The sequence below is a fragment of the Mirounga angustirostris genome, unplaced genomic scaffold, assembly GCF_029215605.1.
Source record: "Mirounga angustirostris isolate CCGP_5_RB_7025 unplaced genomic scaffold, mMirAng1.0.hap1 SCAF_3, whole genome shotgun sequence".
In the NCBI taxonomy this organism is placed as follows: domain Eukaryota; kingdom Metazoa; phylum Chordata; class Mammalia; order Carnivora; family Phocidae; genus Mirounga; species Mirounga angustirostris.
Genome location: NW_026991711.1, coordinates 20956651 through 20973553, shown reverse-complemented (window position 1 = coordinate 20973553; position 16903 = coordinate 20956651). Strand labels below are relative to the sequence as shown.

Below are 16903 nucleotides of genomic sequence, written 5' to 3'. Positions count from 1 at the left end.
CTTTTACTGGAAACAAGTAGGACATTAACATGTGGATGATAATAAACCAGAAGTAATTTTTGTCTTTTTTTTTAAGTTTTATTTATGTAAGTAATCTTTACACCCAACATGGGGTTCAAACTCATGACCTGGAGATCAAGAGTCCCATGTTCTTCCAGCTGAGCCCAGACAATTCTATGTACATCAGAACTACAAGTTTGGCTTTTAGAATTGTCCGGGCTTAAAAAAGACTGCCCAATAAATAAAATTATAGGTAAGTTGTTTTTTAAAACATTAAAACTTAATTATAAGACTTGATTGCAATTAAAAGCTTTCTTAAGCTGATGTCTATCAGGGTGCACCAGAGACTGGGTGACTCGATTAAAACAGGCTTGAAGTTTTTATGGGCTAGAGGAAGGTTGGGTATATGCCCTTGTAGTTTTCAAGCAGCAGTTTTTGTCTCTGACTGAAACTTGGGATTGAAGGTTAGGCCTGCATTGTGTCTTGGTCTCAGTGAAGGTTGTGATCTCAATAACCATCAAAACAGTATTTCCTGTTTCTGAGAGACCTGCCTTGGTTAGTCAGGGTTCACCAGGAAGGAGAAATAGGAAAGGAGGCAAGGGTAGAAGGCAAAGGGGAAACTGGGGAACCCTCTCTTATGTTTTCTTTAGACTTATACCTATAAAGATACAACTGGTTTAATGGTGGAATTCAATTCAAAAGTAAATATTTTTTTGGTGGAATTTGCTTTAAATGTATGTTTTTGAGGAAAAAAAGAAACTTTCCGTAATATAAAAGAGTATGCTTTGACATCTGTGTGATGTTTGTATCTTTCTACCTTATATATATAAGTCATCTAAAGGGGATCACAAAATTTATCAATGATCTTGACTCTATTCTTACTTAAAAAATATCAACTAAAATTAATGTGAATATGAAGGAATTTACCTAGGATATTTATAAAAGAGGAAGAGGAGCAAATAGAATCATCTGGAATGTATAGATTGTCTGTTGAGATATCCACAGTTGCAAAGTTTTTAATAAGCTTTAGAATTGAAAATGGGTAGATATTGAGGATCAGTTTTGCAAACCTGATTTAATGCTTTTAATTTAGAATAGTGTAGCATTGGGAAATATTTTAAATGGCACTGATTTAAAGCAAGCTAGGTAGAGAATAGAAATATATTCAGGAAAAAGAAATAATACATTAAGTGGTAAAATGTATTTCATAACAAACTGCCTTGGGCAGTGTAGTCTATTTTATAGAAATAGCTTGCTACATGAAATAGGCTAAATTTTATATTAAAGGTTTTATATTTTATATGATATGTTTTTAAATATTTACATTCAATTGCATATTTCAATATATATCTTTAAATATATATACATATGTAAATATATAACATTGCATTTAGTATAATGGAATATGTATTTTATGATATAATGATAAGCTTTATATAGTATAACCTTCAGGTGCTGAAGGAATTTATATAAGTCAAATTCCATACATTCAGTAATACAGTTTATTAATATACATCTTTTAAACGTGGGAAAGTCTGTTTATTTTTGTAACATGTGGAGTCATGATGATCAGATATTTTATGTTAGTAGAAAACAAGATTACAAAAAAAAAAGAAAAGGAAAGAAAAGATTACTTTTGATAGCTTAGATGTGAAGAATTAACACATAGGGTAATATATTAAAAAGTACAAAAAGGACTGTTATTTGCAGCTATTGAAGTTTAAGCATTAGCTTCTTCACCCACAGATACTTCCAAGGCCCTGGGAAAGCTCTAAGCATATGGTCAATGGACATTGTTAATGCAAAGACCATTCAAGATTTGCTACTACTCCAATATATTTGAAATGTCCTCAAATGAATAATGTTCATCTATGGGGAAAACAAAACAATTAGCAATAATCGCGCCTCGGATAAACCTCATTGGCTACGATACTGCCACTGCACAAAGCTGGGGAAAACAAAACAAAACAAAAATAAAAACAAAAACAAAACCCAAAACAACTAAACTAAAACCAAAAGCTTGAAGTGGTTTATACTAACTTAAAAAGAAACCTTTAAATTTATGTGAAACATTAACAAAATTATTTGAGAAGCTACGATGTATTTTTCTAACCATCAATTAAAAAACAAACAACCCTCCAAAAACAAAAATAACCAAAAAAACCCCCAAAAAACAAACTTCACCACACTTGCTAGAGAAGAGCCTAAATTACCATTCAATTGTCTCCATAAAAAATGCAAAAAGAATGAATACCAAAGATTTTTTAAAAAATGATAGGGAGTAGTGTGAGAGGCAGTTAACTCATAAACATATTTCCTCCACACACAGTTTATAGATTTCATAGTGTTTGCCATTTTTTAAATGTGCAGTTTATTAGAATTTTTCCCTTATAATAATGTAATCAAATTGCATTTTCATACCTAATTTTATTTTTTTAAGATTGATATTTTCTTTTCTTAAAATTATGCCAAATTTTTATAGGCTACAGGTCCCACAACTTCAGTGGGCCCCATTTAGATTGATGCAATTTGAGGTATCCTTGGGCTAAATTTTCTTTTACCCATCCCTTGAGATACAAAACTTACATTTAGGAAGAATATCAATTATCCATTGGAATTCCATGCTGGATGTGGTACAGAGGTGTTCACATGACTGCATTTCCTGTAGCAAACTAAATTACCAGTTCTCCTGCTACAGTCTATGTCTTTTCTTTCTAATTTAACCTGGGTATTAGAATGACTGACAACCCTCTACAACTTGGCAATGCCATGTTCTAGATCCAACTGACCATTATCAATATGTTATAGGAGCCAAAGCTTGAAAAGTTATAATAAACTTTTTTGGAGGGCATCCAAGGAGATCACTAGTGGGGAAAGTAACAGATATGCATGCCCATCCTTTGGCATTTGGATGGATCCATTATACTTACAATTACTTTTTCAATGTATCAGTTATATCTTTGAGGACATAGTTTGTGGATATTCATTTTAGTATCATCAGCAAACCAGTTCAGAAAATGGTACCAAATAAAATAAACAATAAACCCTTGTGTTTTGATGAATAGATGAATGAAGAGTTAGGGGAAAAATGGGAAGTGGACAGCACAATTTTAGAGTTTGGATGTATTCAGGATCAGTTTTGGAAATTACCTCTTTTACAGATATTAAACTAGAACTTCTTTATACAGATGTAATATAGACATTCCAATTCCTCAGATATATTACCTACATTTTAGTCTACTATAGTTAAATCTTGGTCTGTATTTTTTGCCTTAGCTTAATATCTGTTCTCTCTTAACTTCTTTTTTATATGACAATTGTACTGTAATTATGACAAAATATTCTCCACAATGGAAGAGAAGCTTGGAGAGTATTTTCTTCTTTTCTTAAATTGATTTTCATTTTTATCATCAGTACTTCTACCTTCTATATATTTTATCTTTTTAGTCTCTTCTATGAAATGGGAGGATTCATGAAATATCCTGATAATCCATGAACTCTTTTATTTAGCTTTTCTAGAGAAGCTCAGGATTAATTGCTCATAATGAATATGCAGATACTAACTCAGTCATGTTAGCAGAACTTTATTAAATGCCTGCTCTGTGACAGTCAAGGGCTAGCAGCCACATACATTGTAAAACCAAACAGAAGTAGTCATGTAGAAATAAGCAATTTAAAAGAATGTATACAAATGGCTTTATCTTTATAAATTTTGACAGTCCTCCAAAGATAAGAAGCAGGGTAACATAAGAGGAACAATATGGTGACTTACTTTAGGATCATGAATAGGAGAATCATATAATAGAATTTTTAGAAATAAAATTTTTATTTTTTAGAGAATTTATTGCAGAGTGTAAGAAAACTAGAAGTAAGATATCAGGAGAAAAGAAGAGAATACTAACCTTGGACACACCCATTACTTAATGAAAAGTAGAGATTCAGGTACCTTTAAATATGGATATTGAATCATTTTAGTCTCGCCTAAAACTATATTTCCGTCACACATATCTTATGCCCATGCTCCAATTTATTCCTCTCCTCTTCAACCATAGTATATGTATTAGTTATACTACTGTGTAACAAATAATCTCAACAATTAGAAACTTAAAAAATAATATTTATTATCTCATATTTTCTATGAATCAGAAATCTAAATATGGGTCTCCTGGGTAAGGCTTAGCTTTTCTCACAAGGTTACAATCAAGGTATTGTCCAAGACTAAGGTCTCAACTGAAGCGTGGACTGAGGGAAGATCCACTCCAAACTTAGAAGATTGTTGGAAGTCTTCAGTTCCTTGCTGGCTATTGGCTGGGGGCCTGCCTCACTTATGTCCTTACTTTGTTGATCACCCAGTAGAGCAGCTCACAGGACAGTGGCTGGCTTCCCTCAGATTGAGAGAATAAAAAGGCAAGTAAGAAGGAAATCAGCCATTTTTGTGACCTAATGTCAGAGGTAACATCTCATTGATTCTGTCTTCTATTTGCTAGAGACAAGTTACTAGCCCACACTCAAGAGTCATGACTACACAAGGTGTGAATAACAGGGGATGGGAATGACTGGGGGTCAGATTTAGAGGCTGCCCTACCATAACATGATACACCTTTTTTGTTTGATAACTCAGGTTTTGTATGAACAGTTGTCTCAGGTTGACTGTGACTCTCCTGGATTTAGCCCTAAAATCACATATCCCGGGAAACCCTAAGTCCTGGGCCATTTGGGATGGTTGGGTAGCCTACTTACACTTTCAAACCTAGAATTCTATATACAGACTTCTACCTATACTATGTTAATAGCTTTTATTTTTCCTACTAATGTAAAACTACTCAAACTCCATGACTCTACCTAAATATTTTCTCCTCAGACAATCCTCTCTGGCTCTAATTCAAGGTTGCTGGTTCCTTTCCAACTCCAGAAAATGTTTTTGGAACACTGTTTATGCACTCCTTTCACTTTCTGTCTATCGAGACTTACGTCCCCACCTCCAGAACCACCAAGGCTAGAATCAAGGGGGGAACGGGGGCACAACAAGGATGGTGGTTGATTCATTTCTGTGTTTATGGTGCCTAGTTCCGTGATTAGTAATTTTGCAGGTAAATTATGCATTTTTCTACAAAACCTGACTTCAGAAAGGTGGAAGAAAATGTCCAAATTTATTCAGCCAATAGATAGAGGAAAGAAAACCTGGAATTGCACTGGTATCTACCACAGATATTGATAATGAGTTATGTGGCAAGTTTATATTTAAAATTCTCCCATTGTAAGCAATGACCTATCTAAAATTTTAGATAGTAAACCATAAAAATGTCTATATCTTTTTATAGACACCAAGAAACATAATGGCTGAAGAATAATTAAAATAGTTTTTGTTTTCTTTTTTCAGAAAATGCAGACAGCTCACAATGTTGCTATCACACTATCTTTGGAGAAGTCACACTCTTAGGATGACACTAATAGAACATCTGATATCTCTGCATAAGCACTGGTAGATTAGAATTATAAGAGCTTTGAGATTAAGTGAAATAGCTTTCAGGACTACATTATTTAATCCAAAGAACAGGAGCCAGCTGGAGTTTCACTTTTTTCCCAGGATATAATACATTATTTGGATTTTTGAGCAGCCATTTACCTAGTTAATAATACTGCGCCTGAATTAGGGAGTGTAAATTAAATGTAAGGATGAACAATGATTCTTCAATTTTTATGAATAGATAACAATGGTTAAATAACATCAAAGCATTATGGCTGAAGAGAGACGACAGGTTCCCAGAGTGAACAGACTTTGGAGGAAGAGGAATGGGGTTCCTGCTCTATTCTTCCCCCATCCCCCACCAATTAAACTTAATAATTCAGTAGTGTATTAAGAAAGGCAAACGATTTGGAGGTGACTTAGAGGCTGGCTTTTAATAAGGTTATATTGCACTACTTATCCTACCATTAATTGAGCAGATCTGTAATACACAATTTTGGTTGCCTAGCCCATGACTATATGGCTTAATTTTTGTTAATCGAATGCCAGTAAATAAATCTCACTTAATATAAACTACTGTGGAATAATATTTCCTTTTGCCAGAGAGAGCCCTGGACATGTAACTTATATTGGAAAAATAAACTTCCAAGAAAAATTTCATTCCCCAATTAAAAGAAAGAATTAGGTGAATTAAAAATAACAACAACAACAACAACAACAACAACACAAACGCAACTTTTTGATATGGCTAAAAATCAAGGGGGTGATATTCAAAGAGATGACCATAATATTCTAAATCATGAACAGGGACATAAATTATATACCAAGTGATAAAGAGTGGAAAAATGGGAAGGCTTGGATCCATGAATTCTTCAATAAATCAAAAGAATTAGTGCTCAGAATCTAGACCTAAATTCCTTAACCTCTTCCGGATTGTGCTCTTTATGTTTTTAACCTTCAGGTATTTGGATATTCTGTTCTAACAGCTGAATGCATTCTAACTGAATAAAGTAATTCTATAGTAAATTATTAGTGACATATGTAGCAAAAAACCTTTGAATAAAATTGGAAGTGAGTTTACTTATATGACTATATTTGCAGAAACCAGTCAACTTAAAAAAATGTTCAGACTCATAACTTAGCATTTAAAATATGAACAAGTATAATTTTTAATGACAAAAACAAAGCCAAAATAGGTCAATCCTGAGAAATCTCCTTTCATCCTGAATCAACCAATATTCCATACATACACACATATACTTATATATACTATCTCTTTTATGCATGTGTTTCTACTAATATTTTAATGTGGTTAAAAGTATAATACAAATATTTAACAAATAACAGAGGCTTATGGGCCTCTGACTTTAGGTAAAGAACATTACCGGATGTTGTTTTACATCAATGATTTTAGGTGATAATGGAGTAAGATTAGAGTAATTTTCTCTCTGTCATCTCATCAACAAAAAGAATGACACTTTTCAAACTATATTTATGTACACTTTTTTCCCTAAATAGTCTCACTTTATCATGAGCAAGGTCAACAGAATAGGAAATCAAGACAGCACATTCACTCACTAATTTTCACTGTGGTTAATCGTTGAAACCATTAATGAGACCCCTTGTGCTTTTTGAGCTATCTCTAACTTGAACTCGTTCAGCAAATTTTGTCTGCATTAGTAGCCATGGCAACTTCAGGATAAATATTGAGTGTTGGCCTCCCAACTGTTAAAAACCGTTAAGTTCCTTGTAAGTCCATAGTGTATCTCCACAGAGACATGAGCGTACAAAACAATAGAAACTTTTCATCTGGTTCCAAGGAAAGAGGTTTATTATAAAATTAAATAGAAGATAAAGTGCAAATATTAAGAAAAGTTTTTTTTTCCCCCCTGAGGTGGTAGAACAAATGGCAAATTTCATGCCAATTATGTAAAGCTTTTATGTAAATGGATCATTATCACAGTTACATGCTCAGTTGCTTTTGAGGGACTATTGAAGAAAGGGTGGAAAAACAGGGTAGCTCAAGACCAGTATGATCTCAAAAATGTTATTGCCCTGTTAGCTGCGTATTTATGACATACGGTTTTGTGAAATGTCCTCCTAATTGAAACTAAAAGACAGTATGTACAAACTTTTTAAAATTATAAACTTTTTACTGGAAACTTATTGACCACTCCTCAGATCAGGCTGGTATTCAGCAGACCACCTTGTGTTTGACTCAGAGTTGCACATCTGTGAAATCTAATTGTATGTTGTCGATACTTTAGATGGTCAGGTTGCTGTGCCCATCTCACATATATTTTTAGAATACTCAACTGTGTATCATTAAAGATTGTTAAATATAAGCCCTCTGGCATATTGCCTTTTTTACAGATGACCACAATAATATCTCCTATCCCACATGTCTTCTAACAATGTAACTTTGACATTCCTCCCATGTCTCCTTCCTTGGACCACATGGAGTATCACAACTAACTTCAGTGACAAGTATAATTGAAGTAATTTCTGGGGCCTGGCCATTAAAGTAGTGTAGACTTTTCTTGCTCTTTTGAGATACCCCCTTCTTGGACTCAACTGTGGCCATCTTTTAAGGAAGCCCAAATGAGCAAACATGAAGAAATCACTTGGAGAAGACTCATTTAAGCTTACAGTCCAGTAGAGGTTCTACTGCTTGCAATCATCAATTGCCAGACATGTGAATTAAAATATTTTCAGATGATTCCAGCCCTTATCCATTGAGTTCAGTCCGACTTAGTGTTTATCCAAGAGGCAAAAATTTACCAATGAGTAAATCATCACTGCTCTCAGAGCCCAAAGCACAATGAAATGACTATTTTATGCTTAAAAATTTGGGTAGATTCTTATGCAACATTAGTAACTAGAATAAGCACCACCTATTTCTGTCCTTATTTGGACCGACTAAGGCTTCAAGTTGTACATTCCTAGTTATGTTTTCTAAGTTTGGTAAACAGTGTTTCCATAATCCCAAGTCTGTCTTTATTCAGGAGAAGATTATTAGATGTTATTTTCACTCAAAAGTAATGCCAGTTGAATTTCAACAAAGAAGCACCTAATAAACATAGAAGTTTTCAATAAATGCATAAGTAAATTTGCCTCTGTCAAAAGTTGAAGAGAATTTGGAGTGTCTGGGTGGCGTAGTCAGTTAAGTTCAGGTCATGATCTCAGGGTCTGGTTTGGGCTCAGATTATGATCTCAGGGTTATGAGATAAAGCCCCATGAGGCTCTGCACTCCTCATGGAGTCACCTTGGGATTCTCTCTCCCTCTCCCTTAGCCCCCCCCCCCTTAACTCTCTCTCTAAAATAAATAAATCTTAAAAAAAAAAGTTGAAGAGAATTTATCAGTTGGATACATAGATTAGAGAAACTGATTTCAACATTGTCAGTAGTCATTTTCTTTCCTCCACATAAAATATTAAGAAAAATTTCCCTTTGCAAAGGCAAATGTGATTCAGAAAATGCCAGTAATTTATTGGGAATTTGACGTTTAAAACCAGGCTCTCTAACAGGCTTTGTTGTGTGTTCAAAGTAGAGGTAATGTAATACTGACAAACATCTGGAGAAAGAGAAAGAGAGACATGGGAAGGGTGAGAGATAGGGAGAGAGGTGGGTACTGAGACTGTGGTGCTATTTTTTTTAATGTATTTTGTTTCTGATTCTAGTCTCCTTGGAGGTGTAACTATATATCCTCAAAATAATATATCAGTCATAATGCTTTGACCACAGGTTACAGTATTAGTCCTGTTGACTAAAACACACAAGAAATGTATAATCTTCCATAAAAAGGCATTTAGAGACAGAGTCCTCCAGCAGCTCAGCTATAGAGAAACTAGAATCTTTCCATGCTCTGATATGCCAGTTGAAGTTTAAGTTTTTTTTATGGTTGGTCCTTCTTGTGGTTATAGGAGGACTTCAAAGTGTGTATTAACTCTACATATTTCTTCATTCAGTACAAATAGCACCATCTCTTTCCATGTCCTTTTCCCAATTCTTTTTTCCTTTCAACCTGACCTTCAGAGCCCTTTAATTCTTAATTTTCCCAACATTTGAATGTTAATGAGATCTGCTAGAAAAAGAACATTCTTCTCTGGCTCATCCTTTTGCAGCACAGAATCAGTGACTGGGTTTCATCATTTCTTTTTCTCACAACTTTTTACACATGGAGGGGAGCCATGATCAGGTGTAAGAATAATTTGAATTTTATAGTATTTTCAGAAGATATAGATACAGTCATTTTTTATTTTAAATACTATTTTTCCTCAGTTCCACTTCATTTTGTTTTCCTTTTAGCTAGTTCAAAGTCTGTAGTTTATCAGTAGGAAATGAACAGATTAATAAAAGTAGGTAATATTCTAAAAAATCATTTGTTAACAAAAATACTGATTTATTCTAAAGCACACACTATTTTTAACTGAATAGGCAAATGGTTTATGTCAAATATAAATGACTGACTCATAGGGAAATTACATAGAAAAGAAAACAAATCACTCCAAATAGCATTACCAAAAGCTAAACACTATGAATGTGTGTTGCTTTTCAGAATTTAAAATTTCTGTTCTAAACCTACTCACACACAAATTGTAAAATATTCAGTACTAGTTTGTCTTATATTCATGATTCTCATGGCCTTAGCACTAAGAAATTTTTCTATGCCATTGAATATATTTTAAACCTCACTATAATATATGTAAAATATTAAAAGAATAAATGTAATATTAACATCTGTTCTTTTATTTTTAAGGTTATTTCTTGCCCTTTTAGTATTAAAATACTACTATTATATAGTGATTAACTTCCTTGCATAAGTTAATATCTACATTTTTAATCGAAGTTATATCTTTAAATTTATTTTTATAAATGAAGTTATTGGGACAAATAGTGTATGATTTTTTTAAGTTTTGTCACACAGATGAACATAATTATTAAAATATAATTTAAAATTTTTTCCTGGGCCAATGGTAATATGTGTGAAATGACTGTGTACTAGTTTTCACATATTTATCTTTTTTTCCATCAATTTATATAGTCTTAATAAATATTTCATGACATCAGCTACTGGAAATTGCAGAGCACTTTGTAGCCTAAAGAATACATTGTAGCTTTCAGCAATTTATTATTTCTTTACGTTTCATCTGTAACATGGATGCATAATTCTTCAGGAAAAACACAAAATTTTTGTTTTGCTTTTTGTAAGTAGGGGCTATTTCTATAAAACCAGTAATCATAAGATCCCTTTACCATTAAAAAAAAGAGAGAGAGAGAGAAGCAACTCTAAGCAGCAAGTTTTATTTTTTTTAATTTTTAATTTTTTTTATTTTTTGACAGAGAGAGACGCAACTAGAGAGGGAACACAAACAGGGGGAGTGGGAGAGGGAGAAGCAGGCTTCCCGCTGTGAGCCCGATGTGGGGCTGGATCCCAGGACCGTAGGATAATGACCTGAGGCGAAGGCAGAGGCTTGACAACTGAGACACCCAGGCACCCCAAGCAGCAAGTTTTAAAATGGAAGGTTAATCCCATGAAATCTACTTTGATGTAATAGATGCTATCTTGACAATTACAGAGGTATCCGTTAATGTCTGAAATTTAGGTGGAAAAACCAAGCTGAATTTTTGGACATCATAGAAAGATACTTCTAATTAATGGTAAATATTCTAAAATAAGATCTAGCCACTTAAATATTTTTTTTATTGTTTGTGTAAAATTTATTTTGGAAAAAAAATGGCAACTAATAGGAACAGTTGAGTTACCAAGTTTTCATGGCATATTGGTTATGTATTCCTCAAAAGAGTACATTTAAATCAGTATAAATGTCATAGTATGATTTTTAAAGACAATTATTTGATGTGTGTTTATAATTTTAATTTAAAAATAGTGATTTAAGGCCAATCAGAAGAGAAAGTTAATTCAAGTTGTTCAGTATTTTTCTTCTCTTCACCCCAAATAGTAAAACATATTCCCTTAAGTACTTTCCCACAGAAAACAAAACAAAACACCTTATAATCCTGAAGTCTCAAGTAAACAATTTACTGATTTTAGTTGAGTCAGCACAAAACTCTTCATAATAAAACATCAGGGTGTTTACAGATACTTCTAATATATGCTTTTACTTTCAAAGTTTTTGTATGCGTGGGGTAAAAATTCTTTCTGGAGAAAACTTGGCACCACATATTATAGCCACAGAGAGAAGTTTTTATTCCTCCCTATCTAAAAGTATTGATTAGAAGCTTGAATTATAGAACCTAACTCTTAAAAAGTATACCCATGATTTTTTGAAGTTTCTGTTTCAGGGTATATTTTAGGAAGGACCTACAAATCTATGTGTGTTATTGAAAATAGTGCATTTGCTTCTTGTTAAAGTACACTGCTTATCTCTCTTCATTGTTGGGGGCCAGCCTTAACTAAGATTTTCTTGATCACATTCCATCCATGCCAGCAACCCCTTATCTGCAGCCTTATCTTTTCTTGAAACTCCTTTTATAAACATCTTCAAGCAACTTCTGAAATGTTCCCATACAAAAGGTATAGACTTAATTATAGAAATACAAGCTATAATTGGTTAGTCGTGGCCAGCATAGAAAGCACCCTTCTGAAGTAAAGAAATCTGTTTATGAAAAAAGCAAAATGAGTTTTATTGCCTCTCTGCAGCTAGGGAGAATGTCACACAGAAGATTCTGAGAAGAAATCTTGTTAGGAAAAGTGGGTACAAGGATTTAACTGCGTACAGGTTGGGCCTGGAAGTTCTTATGGTGGGATATCTGAGTTGAGCCTTCGTATTGGCTTCTTCTCATGGGAGGAGAGATTCTGGGTGAAGAAGAAAGCATATGTGAGTTACCAGACATTCTTCACTCATTATGACATAACTGATGAGTGTAATTATTCAGGTCCGTGGGCACTATCTTAGGAAATAATTGAGAAAAAAGAAATGTGGTTTTGTAATAATTTATCTTCGATCACTTATTCTCACTGTATTTAGAAAACTTGGTAATTTTTAAAAAGTTATCTCTGAAGCCACCTTATTTTATAGTAAATGAGTAGGAGGTACATAGTCTTGTCTTTAACTCTTTGAAAATCATAAGTATGCATAACACAGAAACTATGCTAGGTAGACCTTATAGTAATAGTGAACACTTACAAAGTACTTCTTGAGTTTAAGGCTCTGTTCTAAGCATTTTACAAGGATTAATTGATTTAATTCTACACTGACCCTGTGAGAAGGTATTATTAGAATCACGCCTGGGTGGCTCAGTTGGTTAAGCGACTGCCTTCGGCTCAGGTCATGATCCTGGAGTCCCGGGATCGAGTCCCGCATCGGGCTCCCTGCTCAGCAGGGGTCTGCTTCTCCCTCTGGCCTTCCTCCCTCTCATGCTCTCTGTCTCTCATTCTCTCTCTCTCAAATAAATAAATAAAATTAAAAAAAAAAAAAAAGAATCACATTTTACAGATGAGGAAACTGAGGCACAGGGAGTTTGAGAAACTTGCCCACATTCATAGTGTGCTAGGTTCCTGCGCCAGCCTTCAAACCCACTCAGTCTAGTTCCAGAGGATGTGGCTCATAAAAACATAGTAGGAAAGGAGAACAAAGAGAGAGAGAGAAAGAAACAGATCATAAATTAAGGTCAGGAAGAAAGGCACAGTTACAAAAGTCAAGAGCCCTTGAGTGCAGATTTAATGAGGAACTTGGGTATAGGAGAGCGAAGAGAAAAATGTCGGTTGTTGATGCAAGTTTTCGTCTATATTTAAGGAGAGATGAAGAAAGCAGGTTTCAAGACTTTATTCTGTGTGCTATACACAAACTTTGATCTTGGCTTTTGGGAAAGACTTCAGTAAAGATTTAAATTGATTTCATTACTTTTGGTTTTGTAATTGTATTTCTTTCTGTTTTGGCGGAGGGACACCTCAGGTCAAGAGAGGAAGAGTCAAGCTCAAGGTAGAATTTTGAGCATGTGGTCCCTGGATTGTTTTCCTATGATTCAGTACCCCCACATCTACTAAATCATTTCTAGGTACTAAGCTAACCACATAGAGCCAGGAGGAAACTTGGTAGTAATTACAAAAATCACTGGTACAGGTTACTTGAGACTTAAACAGGCATATGAAACACTTTCTACCAACATGAGTTTACGACATTTAAGCTTTCTTATTGAAATTATGGTGTGAAGCCATGTTATGTAAAGTGTCCCATGGACCAACACATCAACATCACTTGGGAGCTTTTTAGGCATGTAAATTACCTGACTTCATTCCAGGCCTATGGAACAGAATCCCTGGGAATAGAGTCCAGGATTTTATATGTTAACAAGGTAGTTATTTACTATGCATGTTAAAGTTTCATAAACTCTGCTATGAGGATTACCCGTTGTTCAGACATAGATGTGATGGTACTTGGATTACCAGCAAAGTGCCAGCATAAAATATTGGTGGTTACTTGGAGATATGAAGTACCAGCCTGGGAAAAATGCATTATTTGAAATAGGTTACCTACAGTGTAATATGTGCAACATCGTGTGAGTTTCCTCCACCACAAAATGTAAAATTCAGACTTTTAACCAAAAGACTATAGACTCTAAATTTCATAAGATTTTCTAAACTCATTAAGGACCATGAAGATGAAAATTGTGATAAGGATGGCTGGACAGTTTTGCCAACTTCATGAATCCGTACTTAGTGCTAGACATGATTGAACTCTAGTGGTAGACCAAAAAAAAAAACAAAACAAAGTTTAGCCCTGTGTGTTTTTGTTCTGTTTACAAAATGATTTAAATCATATAGTATTATCTACTGATAGCTTTCTTATCCCTTCTTTGTAGATATAAAACAATTTATGTAGAAATCAGGCAAAGCAGTGATCCCTTCCTTTTGTATTTTCCAGGTACACAATTTACATTCCAATAGTGTGGGGCTTGTAGTTCCCTAGTGCACTGTGCTCTTTGTTTGCTTTCATCTGTACTTTTAAAGATGTTTCTCTTCTGTTTGGAATGCCTTTCAAGTATCATCTTTGGCACATTTCTTTTCTTATCTCCTCTGCCCCAGCTCAATCCCCACACACACTCCACGATGCATTAGATGCCTAGTTCCATACATGAGCCTTTTTCACGGCATTTGTCATAGTATGTTGACGTTTTCTGTATATGTGTGTGACTTTCTACCCTACTGAACTCAAGAGCTTAGAGGGTGAATATTGTCTTATTCACGTTTGTAAATTCAGCTCAGGTCCAGTGCCTGCCATTTAGTGGGCACTCATTATAAGTTTGATAAACTCAATCAGATCACAGAGTCAACCTGAAAATCAACAAACACATGTCTCTTAGTGTCCTCAAAACACATAAATGTGACATATATTGTGAACTAAAAGCCAAACACTTTCTTCATAGAAAAGTCCCTCAGGTCTTACACACTCTTACTTTAGAGACCATTATAAAAAAAAAAAAAAAAAAAAAAAAAAAAAAGCTTGCTTATTTGATTTCCTAGCACAAAGAAAATTAAAAGCAGCAATTTGGAAGCAGTGATGGGGTGATGCTAGAGGCAAGCATAGTAAAAAAAAAAAGTAAATAAGTTATAGCTGCTGACTTGAGGTTGTACAAAGGTGGTACTAAATGTACCAATGAAGCACTTTTTCAAATTAGATTATGGTTATCAGCCTCTTAGCATGTTCTTTGAAAAGGGATAAATTCAATTACAAATCAGTTGCTTAAAAACAGCTATAAAATTTCATGTGTTTGGACATTACCCATGTATTTCTAAATAACTTCCATTTATACAGAAACATCATTAGGAAGGAGGAAGCATTTGAACCAAATAATAATAAAAATATGACACAGTGTAGAGATGTTGGTTGTAGCTATAACAGGGCACAGGGAGAAATCTATAGACTTAAATGCATATATTTGAAAATAGAACAAAACTAGAAAAATAAAATAAATCCAAAGAAGCAAAGAAATAATAAGTAAAGATCTAAGATCAATGAAATAGGTAAGGTACTGAAATTGAGAAAATGAAGAAAACCTACAATTACTCAAATTAACTTATTTCTAATTACTGATTAAGTTTGTGGAATCGCATCAGTTATAGATTTCTGGATTCTATGCATTCTATAAAATAATTTTATAAAGAATACCTTTCACTCTGCACCAGTAAATAAAAAGGAAAGAATTCTGACTTTAGGAAGCTCTTATTATTAAGGCAAAACAAACAAGCAAACAACAAAAAACCCACAGAAAATAAATCATCAAAAAGCAAATATGTAACCTATCAGACAAGTAAACATCAGATAAACCAGAGAACATACCAGTGCACAATGAAATTTTTGCAGGTAGTGTGGCCAAAGTATGTGTGGACATGCCAAGAGCAAGTAAACACGGAAGACTGCAGACTGGATTTGCCTATCAGTGCTGTCTTCGCTGAAGGAGCTGGTGGGGAAGGAATGTGCAGTTGGGAAATGGAGACACTGTTGAAATGGAAATGGGAGAATTGCACCCTGTGGCTCTCTCTAGGTCAGAAATATGAGGTCAAGGAAAATTTACATCTTCTCCCACAAGGGAAATACTAAGGACTATTCCAGGAAAGAGAGAGAAATTGTGATCCACCAGAGAGATAGAATGAAGTCCTTGAGAAGAGGAAAAGAAAAGAAAGGCAGAATAGGACTGGCATTTTAAGTAGTATGGTTTAAATGTTCAGGAATCTGGCTTTTTTACTTTTGTTTGCCTCCCAGCAATGAAGTGAACGCCTCTGCTAGTATGGGGAAACCAGATTTACTGACTGCACTGGTAAGAGGTTTTACATATAAATTGAAATGGTGGATAATATATGTTTGGATCGAAATAACATAAATACTTAGACTACTGCAGTTTGTCGTGGAAGTAACAAGGAATCTGTTCATGACCTGTTTGAAATATCAAATGATGAGACATGCCCTTCAAACAAGGTAAAACAAACAACAACAAAAAAAACCTTTTAAGAGAAAGAAAGAAGGAAAAAGAAAAGGAAGGGAAGAAAAGGAAAAAAAAAGAAGGAAGGAGTGAAGGAAGGAAAGGAGGAAGGAAGGAAGGGAGAAAGTGAAAAGAAAAAAGGAAAGAAAAGTTTGCAGCAGGGAGCTTTCCCCTCCTGATAGGCTCCTTGCTCTGCAGCTACCCCCACCCCAGCCCCACTCTGCTACTTTGCCATGTGACTATGAATGATACTAGTTTGTGATGGGAGTGCGTAAGCTGGGAGATTATATCACCTAAATTTAGGACCATATAAGCTGTTTGTGCAAAATTTCTTCTGTGGATTAAAGGTGGACTGGGGTAGTAACTCACCTCACTAATTTGGGATGTGTCCTTTGACCAGCACATCCTTGCAGACTCCTGAAAAATACATAGGTATCCTGGCATAAGATACATGGAACTAGACTCAGTGATCTCAGTTGCCTGAAAACATAA

At 34.4% G+C, this 16903-nt stretch overlaps 1 pseudogene; it reads right to left on the bottom strand.

The window, feature by feature from the left end:
* Positions 1 to 1782: 1782 nt before the first annotated feature.
* LOC123839947 (U4 spliceosomal RNA) lies at positions 1783 to 1950 on the bottom strand (annotated as a pseudogene).
* Positions 1951 to 16903: the final 14953 nt, after the last annotated feature.